The sequence below is a fragment of the Mastomys coucha genome, unplaced genomic scaffold (assembly GCF_008632895.1).
Source record: "Mastomys coucha isolate ucsf_1 unplaced genomic scaffold, UCSF_Mcou_1 pScaffold12, whole genome shotgun sequence".
NCBI classification, from domain to species: Eukaryota; Metazoa; Chordata; class Mammalia; order Rodentia; family Muridae; genus Mastomys; species Mastomys coucha.
Window position 1 is genome coordinate 45,843,912 of NW_022196894.1, and position 10,236 is coordinate 45,854,147.

General features: G+C 38.2%; 1 long non-coding RNA gene across 1 annotated transcript in view; it reads right to left on the reverse strand.

Annotated features, from left to right (window-relative positions):
* Positions 1 to 1,651: 1,651 nt before the first annotated feature.
* LOC116086433 overlaps positions 1,652 to 10,236 on the reverse strand; it is a 43,854-nt gene continuing 35,269 nt past the window's right edge. Inside the window, exons 3-5 of the long non-coding RNA XR_004116924.1 lie at positions 7,550 to 7,623; positions 6,165 to 6,312; positions 1,652 to 1,800 (exon numbers count right to left, since the gene is read on the reverse strand). This is a non-coding gene — a long non-coding RNA (uncharacterized LOC116086433). The remainder of the gene's footprint in view (positions 1,801 to 6,164; positions 6,313 to 7,549; positions 7,624 to 10,236) is intronic.

Sequence of the window (10,236 nt, forward strand, 5' to 3'; positions counted from 1 at the left end):
TTGATAGAAAGACATATTGGGGATTATGTGGAAAGATATGATGGAAAGGAACAAGACACATTGTATATGTGTATGACTTTATCAAAGAATAAATAAAATTCTATAAAAATAAATTTAAATTTTTTTGAAAGAATGTCAGGTTCTCTGTAGACTACACTGAATACGTTCCCCCACCAGGCATAGAGATGGAATTTGTTTGTTTCACAGTGATTTTCTGTATAATTGCAGTGGATAGGAAATCTTTGGGTTCCCCTGCCCTGGTATTTTTTAGGGGTCAGACAGCTAATGGTGTGTAGAATAAGCAGGTGCACATTTACAGCTGGCTTCTAGAAGCAATCCCTAGGCTAACCCATGACAAAAGCTGAAGATCATTGCTGACAAAACTCCTAAACTTATTTTTGCCCATAGCCTTTCTTATATCAATTTTCATAAATCACCGTACTCCTGTGGTCTAGGTAAGCCTCAGTCCCCAGCTCACGGTGATCCAATGATCATAGAACTCAGTGGAAACAGAAAGAAGATGCTAAGCCCACATTTCCATACAGTCTAAGGACAAATACTTCAACAAGTCAAATTCTGTTTGTCATGTATTTCCACTCAAGTGGAAGGCTACGGGATGAGGAAAGTAACATCACAAACTGCATCTACTTGATACAGTTAGTTTGGAACAAAACAAGTTAACCATGAAGGGAGCATGCTATGACATATTGACAAGGGCAGAGGATAGCCTTGTATGTCAGAAAGACAGATGCTACTCTTACTGGACATGATAATCAAAACTACCTTTCTTCACTTAAAGCTATCAGGGCAAATGTAATGGGAAGAGATTTGGAGTCGGACCTTCTCTTCCCCTTCCTAAATGAAAAAAGCAAACCTGTTCTAGTAAAAGCCTAATTTACTGAAGTATGCTTTACCCTTTAGGAACTTCTAGAAAATTGAAAAGCCGTGTATCATCCCTGTTCCTTGTGCACTATTGAACTGTTCCTCTCTCTTGGATGTACTGTAGCTCAAGTATTTAAAGTATCGACATTTGCATTTTAATCTGACCATCGGTCTGACAGGCAGCGTTTATAATGACAGCTCAAATGATTGTCAGTGTTGTTGTTGATTTTCCCAGCTTCTGATATAACTAAACCTTTGTCTATCAGAGTCTTCTGAAGTCATCCTGTCCACTGTGGCATTATACTTCCTCAGTTCCCATACAGTAACGCCAAGGAAAGGCATGGGCACTCATTGTGTTTATAGATATACATTTTCAAGAAAAATCCAATCTAGTGATATTCTAAACACTTTAGTTAAAGATATATACATTGAATTTAATATATGGTTTAATATAATAATTATCTTACATAAATGAATTAATGTATGTAGATTTAAATATAATATAATTAATTTATATACATCAATGTATATAGATTTAATTCAATTTAATATATAAAGTATATAATTCCTATTATATATTATATGTTACATGTATATACCTGATTTTTCTTTTAACTTTCTCTTTAGTGACTTACCTATACAAAGACATTTTGTTAAAAATTTGTTCCCACCATAAAGAAAGTAAGAAGGCCCACAGAGGGCCCACGATCTGCTATTGTTTATCATAACTTCCCGTTGAAAAGTTTTGGCAAAATCTACCTCTAACCACTTGCCATTTCAAAGTTCATTTTTATTAAGACATCTGTAAAACATCTTCCATTAGACATAGCCTGCCAATTTTCTCTCCTTTTCTTCCTTTTTGAGACAGAGATCCCAGAATAGCCTTGAAATGCCTGGCTTCATTTTTATCCACATACTCTGAAAGAGAAAAATAGTTGAACATAAATAAAATGGAATGGAATAGTCTAAGTATATAGGCCAGGGATAAGTGTTCACCATCAAGACTACATTAAACTGTGACTCCGTTGCTCCAAGTCAGGTCACACATGTGTGAAGCTCAGCCTGGCACTTTACTAAAAGCTACATTTATAGAGAAAGCAGAGATGTGACGATGAAATCTGTTGACATGGTTTACAAATGTTATTAATGGATTTTTCCATTACTAAACTCCATTTCAAAGTACTCCACCCTCCTTGTGAACGCATTTCCTCTTTCTCCACAACATTAGTCAATGAGTGCCACGGGCCGGCCGATTTTTTTTTTTTTTTTACCACAACCTGGGCAAGGACTTGGAGGAGTGTTTTTATTTTCTGATTTTTGAGGGACTTTTATAGTCTTTCCTCAGATGTCCCAGCTCCCTGCAGCCGAAACATGTGACTTTACTCCCCTGAAGACTTTTTTCCTTTTTATAGGTACTTTTAACATATGCACTGAATTTCTGTCCCTTCTTTGTTACAGTGTGGGCAATTTACCACTGCTAGTGAGGCTTCTAGCCACAATTATGACTGCCCCATGGATATCAAGATTACTCGCCATAACTGGTGATCTTTTACCAGCGAGTCTGCAGAATTCTTTGTGAGATCCTAACCTTGTCTGAGAAATAAGGAAAGAGAGGAAGGAAAGAAAGAAAGAAAAAGTTTTACCTGCTGGAGTCCCTGTTCGGGCGCCACCTGCCACGGGCTGGCCGATTTGGGCCTCCCTCAACCCGCGGGAGAAATGGGGGTCCTAGTCAGGTCGACAAGGTGTAGGCGAAGAAATGATGGCAGAGACGACACATGAAGTACAGGATCTCAATGTATTTCTTAAAAATGACATCAGACTTTTACAGTCATTGCAAAAGAGAGATGGTAAATCTGGCAGCTCAATAGTTGAGGTACATCTGAGGCTATCTAAAACATACTGGGTCTAAAGCAGCAGCTATCTCCTCTGAACTGGTGCTGAATTCCTCCGGCCCAAGTGCTCTGGGCCCAGGGGGACTGCGAATTCCATGAATCTGAGTCCTAGCTCATTTAAGTTCTAGCCTTAGTCTGAGCGCCAGTGCAAGTGCAGAGCAAGTCTCTCTGCGAGTCCCAGTCCTCGTATACAAAGAGAAAAGCAGGCTTAAGTAGCATACAGCAAGCAGGGCAAATTACAAGAGTCACATAGGCAAATGACCGCACATCAAGGTCAGTAGGGTCTGGTAGCTAGGTGTGAAGCAGGAGGAAGAGGAGTGGAACTCTCCCTGTTGAGGTATTTTGATATTCCTATGCTAATTCTCTGGTTCTTGGGGGGCGGGGGGGTGGCAATGACCAGGAGGTTTCAATCTGGCATTTCCTGCTAATTCTCTGGGTCTAGCTGGGGACAAGCAGTGGGGAGTTCTGACCTAACCCTTTTAGCTAATGTCTTTGAGTGAGAGAAACCCTTCATTACTCACTAGTATACAAAACATTTCTAACTATTGTAAACTATCTATTGCCCTAAGGAATGTACTCGACCTCTGTTGCTAGCTCTGGCAAGACAGATACTTTGAGAGAAATTACAAGCTATGGACAGGTTGGTATTAAACTAAGATAGTTGAAAACATTGTGCTGGCCAGAAAACAGTGCCCAATCTTAGCCATTTACAAATCATTACTTGGGGTACATTTATGCCTAAATATGAGGCCATGTTGACGATTAGAAAGACTAATCTGGAACACATCTGAGTTAGGGGATACCAGCGACTGTCTGAAATCCAAAAGACACAAAACTCCTTTTAAAATCTTATTGCCTCTTATCCTTTATCAAGATTTTATCCCCGATATTTTAGATGTGACTGGAGTAGACGAGTGTGCATAGCAAATGAGAAAGTCTTATCCATTGACAGCAACATGGATGGATCAAGCTTTTCCCCTCGAGAGTACAATCTGGCTTCATTTTCTCATGTTTCAAACATGGTCTTTATTCAACCTGCTTCTTCTTCCTAATTTCAAGCTATTATCTCCCAATCAAGATCACATCCCTCCTTATTTTTCCCCAGCAGAGCCTATTTCTTGCTATCTCTTTTCTGATGTGTATGTGCTATCTTAGGGGTTAGTAGACAGCTTTTCCATGATGGCCCAGAAAGAGAGATATGAGCGTGGGTCCTAACCTATCCACCACTCTCCTTCCCAAAAATTGCATCAGATGCTTTAGGAAAGAATGCTAGTGACTTCCCCTTCTCCATGTCATAGGAACTAAGATAGCTTTCTTTGTTTGTTTTGATTTTTGGTGGATTTTTTTATTATTATTATTTTGGGGTTTGGGTGAGGTGTTGCTGTTGTTGTTGCTGCTGTTGCTGCTGTTGTTTGGTAGGGTACATGTTCTACCTATGAGCCACAAAACCCCTGCTGCTGCGTGCGTGTGTGTGTGTGTGTGTGTGTGTGTGTGTGTGTGTATGTGTATGCACGTACATGTGTAAAAGAGGGAGATAGAGACCCCATTGTCCTTCCTCTGGCACCATTCTTTTTGAGACAGAATAGAATTCTCACTGGCCATATACTCGGTTTTAGGCTAGGGTGGCTGTCTAGTAAGCCACAGGAATCGTCAGCCTGTCTACAGATCCCCAAAGTAAAGGTATAAGCACACAGCACCACATCTAGTTTCTATGTGGAGTCTGAACTAAGATCCTCACGTTTACAAGGCATGAACTTAACTGATTGCACTATTTTTCTTTTTTGTTTGTTTGTTTGTTTGTTTGTTTGTTTGTTTTTTGAGACAGGGTTTCTCTGTGTAGCCCTGGCTGTCCTGGAACTCACTCTATAGACCAGGCTGGCCTCGAACTCAGAAATCCGCCGCCTGCCTCTGCCTCCCAGGTGCTGAGATTAAAGGCATGCGCCACCACCATCCAGCAATTGAGCTATTTTTCAAGTCCCCACCCTGCTTTTCCTTAAGAGATAATGATGAACCTAGTCCCTAACATAAGTGAGTAAGACTTTTGGTCCCTGTCTTAAGTTAGAGATTTTATTGCCATGAAGAGACACCATGACCAAGGCAACTCTTAAAAGGACAACAGTTAACTGGGGCTGACTCACAGTTTCTGAGTTTCAGTCCACTATCAACATGGTGAGAAATATGGCAGCATCCATGTAAGCAGGGCTCTGGAGGAGCTGAGAGTTCTGTGTCTTGTTCCAAAAGCAAACAGAAGACTGTCCCACAAGCAGCTAGGAGGAAGGTCTCAAAGTTCACCCCCACAGTGACACACCTCCTAATAGTGCCACTACCTGGTCCAAGCATATTCAAACCACCACTGTCCCCTCTTCATCTAGGGGAAATACCATTGATCAAAATTCAATGCTCATAAATCCACCCTAAGTAAAGTATAAAACAAGACAAAAACAAAGCTAACAAGAGGTAGCTCAATATCCTAGAAACTCTAGGGAATCAAGATTGTCCAGACTGTGGGATGGAAGTGTTCAGTGAAGAGGACTATCACGTGACTGCAGTCACATGACCTCAACTGAGAAATAGAAGTAGTAAGAAGAAAGAAGAGAAAGAGAAGGCAGTACATCTGTTCTCACCTTTGTCAGCTTTCACCTTAGAATGCTTATTGCCAAATCTTTGCCCTTAATTATCAGCAGCAATGACCCATGTTAAAGACTGCTAGTATCAGTGAGTAAAATCAGGTTAGCACAAAGTCCTCTGGAGTGCACATTTATTACAATTAGATACTAGATGTCCAGCTACCCTCAATGTCATGACAGTCAGAGATATTTGGTCATTATAAGGATCCATCAGATCCCCAGCCCAGCCATGGCTAAATATCCCAAAGAACATCTCGCACAATTTAGGGGGTTTTTATGAGGATGCTCAGTTATTCTGTGTACCGTTGTTTGTGATGGTGGTGGTGATAATGGGCAGTGGGGACTAATTTGGTTATCTGTCACTGAGAAATGGTAATGAGGAAAGTGAATGTTTTATGCCTTGGTTCAGGGCTCCTACAAGTACAAGACCCTAGGAAGAAGGCACTGCTGGCTTCTCAAAGAGACTGTGGCACATTTTCCTGACTTAATGGAGGTCAGCATTGATTCAATTAGAGGGAAAAAAGGAGAGGTTGGGGGAGGGGAGAGAGAGGAGGGAGAGGAGGCATTCAAGGAAAGAAAAAGAATAAAGAAGAGGAGAGGAGGGAAGGGAAGGAAAGGAGAGGGAAGGACAGAGTGCTTACTTAGAAGGAAGGGTCAAGAAACTGTGCCCATTCCAGCCCACACCACCTCCCTGCTAAGAGATGTCACTCACACACACATGCACACACAAGTGTAAGCTGTGCAGCTATGAGATATGACTTACAAGCAGAGTTTACATGGAATGATTCCTAGGTCACTTATTCTTCATATGGCTTCCATGAGGGAAGTGTTCTACACCAACGTGGTCACCGGCTGGTTTGCAGACTTCTACTCTTTCATTTACTGTGGATGTCCATATCACTCTGTGTATTCTAAAGTGTGAGTAATTAATTAGTAAACTGTGGAGAGAAGCACATGAAATTTTTCATTTTCTCTCCATAAATACTGTTAGAATCAGTCCATCATACTGGAAAATTCCTCCCAATTCTCATTAAAGCATATTAGATATGCATGAATTAACATTAGCATAATAAATGCCAAATAAATTAATAACAATCGGCCACTAATTATAGAAAGAGACAGCAGAGAAATTGAAAAAAGATTAAAATATAGTTTGGGAAGAGGGAGTTCCCACCTTGTTTATTCAACCATGGAGAACTGGGCCGTTGTTTTCCTTCATAGCTTAGAGATTCTAATGTATTCATATCACTCAAGTGCTGAACAACACACCACCATTAAATTGCCTTTATTTCTCTTCTATTTCATTTTCTTCTTTGTCTTTTAAGAGTGAAACTTGAGACATAACTGAAGTTTAAATGTAGCCTTTAAAGAATATTTTTTTAAACTCTATTTCTAGGACTGTAAATAATTTGCCCAGGAAGGAGTATTTACCACTATTGTGGTGTGTTTTTTATACGAAGCCAAAAAAGAGAAAGAAAGAAGAAACCAAATGCTACATAGAAAAGCTGTGTTGATAGTAGATCAGTCCTAGGTGTAAGTAGAGTATAAAGTGAACATTTCAATATCAAATAAGATTTCATGATAGGTAGAATATCTACAAATAAGCAGTACAGCTTGGAAAGCAACAACTATTGCTTTTAAGGTTTCCAAGCTGACTTTAAGACCATTTTGCTTTGGGCTGGACACAGTTTGCGCATATACAAAGTCCCATGGAACATAAAATATGTCAGTACCAAGAATGACATTTTTTTTCAAACTTAGCTAAAAGCGTGCACTCACATGTTGAAGCAATATCATTTCTTGGGAAATGTTTACCAACAGAAAGGACATGAATGTTTTTAAGCACATCCACTAAATGTGATTTTTTTACTCACAGAATTTACACATCTCAAGAGGGGAGGTTTTTGAAACCCCAATCTGTTCACCTCCCTGTTTCAAGCCTGATGAAATTACAATTACTGCTAAAACCTATTTACAGATTGATTTGTCTTGGTGATTAAAGAAAAACTAACCCCCTAAAGCATGCAGCACTGTGGCATCCAGTCCTAGTGGATAGATTTACAACACAACTCCTGACCTAAGGCTCAGGGATTAGTGTAAGAAGAGGAAGTGAAAAGATGGTAAAAGCCAGAAGAACAGGAAACTCACCACGAGACTGTATCTTCTAGAAATTTCAGAATGTACACCATGAACTCTCACCAATGTGATAACCTAAACATGACCTGAACAAGGACAAAAACAATAGACATGTCAGTGTGGATGAGGGAAAGCTCACAAAGCCCCAAGCCTAGACAAACAACTGTAAGAAACTACGGGATTCTGAGAACAGGAGAAAGAGCCTTCCCCAAGGAAGAATATAGCAAGTTGGTTATCCAATACCACACGACCAGCCCTGAAAACATATATGTACAAGTAACACTATATAGACTGAGCAGTTCTGACAGAAGCCAGAAGAGGGTGTGGGCTCCCTGAAGCTAGATTAATGGACACTTGTGAGCTCCCTAAAGTGGGTGGTTGGAACTGAATTCAGGTCTTCTGCAAGAGCAGCGTGCATTTTTAACTATTGAGCTATCTCTCCAACCCCTTCAGCTCATATATATATATATGTGTGTGTGTGTATATATATATGTGTGTGTGTATATATATGTATGTATATATATATTAAAAACATATATATATATATATATGGTTTTTTCCCACACATATAGCAGGATTTGAATGCATTATACTTGTTTTACTTTTACTTGCTATTCTTTACTCATCTATATTTTTAGTGGATCTTTTTTTCTTTCTTTAGATTTTTTTTTATATAATTTTTATTAGATATTTTCTTTATTCACATGTAAATTTCTCCTTTCACAGTTTCCCCTCCAAAAAACAAAGAAACAAACAGAAACAACAAAAACAAACCCCTGTTGCCTCCCCCCTCCACAGATTTTATTTATTTTATCTATGTGAATATACTGTTGCTTTCTTCAGACACACCAGAAGATCAGATCCCATTACAGATGGTTGTGAGCCACCAAGTGGCTGCTGGGAATTGAACTCAGGACCTCTTGAAGAGCACTCAGTACTCTTAACCATGGAGCCATCAATCCAGCCCCTATCCAGCCCTTTATACTTATGTGCTTTTATTTTCCTATTGGGGAATAAATTTCATTATCCTTCATTCTTGTCTTTTGTTTCTGCATCCTGGGTCTATTCCTTTTTGCTTACTCCTTACACTCCTCCAGTATTGGTATTTCTTTCCTAGCCTGTTGCTTTTTACTCTTCTCCTCATACCAGTCTGCCTTGCTCTCTTCTTTCTTACTTTTGTGTATTACTTCTCCACTCTTTCCCACTCAACCCATCTTCTTCCCTTATCCCATTCATTCATTATTTCTCCACTTTCTCACACTCATTCTTAACCTCCCAGCACTTTCTGACTTCTTCCATTTTTTAGTCCTATGAACATTGGTGAGATTTTAGTGGGCTAGTAAAAATGACCAATGACCTGACAGAGGTTACAAACAAACAGATTAATGAGACCAAGGACTTCAAGAAGGAACTCAGCAACATAGAGAAAAAGTCAGCAAAATGGATGCAAATGGTGGTGAAGTGGACAGAAAAGCCAGCAACTATGGAAGAAAAAGGTCAGCAAATAAACTGTCATTTTGAAAAAAAAAAATTCAGGTGTTAGAAATGAACACCTCAAAGAATTGAATGGAAAACAATAGTCAATAAAACAGAATAATGAATATCAGGAGTTGGCGGTAAGACTAGCCAAAAAAAAGACTATTTAAATGATAATAAGGAGAAATTTTTTTTCTTATTTTTAGCCTTATTGCATTATGATGTGAAAAGTTACATGATTTCAATTTATCTGAATTTATTAACATTTAAAAACATATTTAAAGTAAATAGAATTAAATCACATTGTTGTTTTCCTTTTGTACCCCAGCTCCTCCCAGAGACCCCCACCTTCAATACCTACAATATCTTTTTTGTCATATTCTTTAAAATTTATAAAATATTATAACAATAAAAATGAGTATTATAAAAGTTATTTTATATAAAACAACAATTTAAGTCTTATGTAGATGCTTGTCTATGGCAATACTGAAAATACATACATTTTTCTCAATATAAATTTTAAATAACTCCAAACATATTAACTGTATATTTCAAAATAATACATCACTACTAATATTTTCTTAAATGAACATAAATATATAAAGTGCTTTTGTTTGTTTGTTTTGTATTTAGTAGACCTTAAAATCTTGGTTCTTACTGTGGTAACTTGATACAAGAGTTACAAACGTCAAGCAAAGCATTCAGTCTCACTCTTTGTTGTTCTCTTACAAGCCCCCTCCGAATTTAATTGTCTATATTACTTTTGGGTATATAAATACTTTTAAAATATGTAAGCTGTTCTGAAAAACATAGTATAGTGTAAAAACATGAAATAAACAATACTACTAATAGAGAGGCTGAGATAGGAGAAGCAAGATCTCAAGACCATTACGTGGAACACAGCAAGACACTGTCATGAACAAACAAGCTGAAAGTATATATGAATTATATAATATTGGACCTATTTCTCCAATTACCAAATTAGAGAGACCATTGGATGACAGTCAATATAGTTCTAATTCCTCATATTTTTGGATTTCAATTGATTAGGATATGTTGGTAATATTAATTTTCATATTAAGATATTAAGAAAAAGTAATCATTACTTCCTGTTGTTTTTGTTATAAGAGGTAGAATTAGATTTGGGTGGATTTATTGAAAGATTACTTTCTTCTAGGGTGTAGTTTTGCTCCTTATGTTGATGTTTTCCATCTATTATCCTT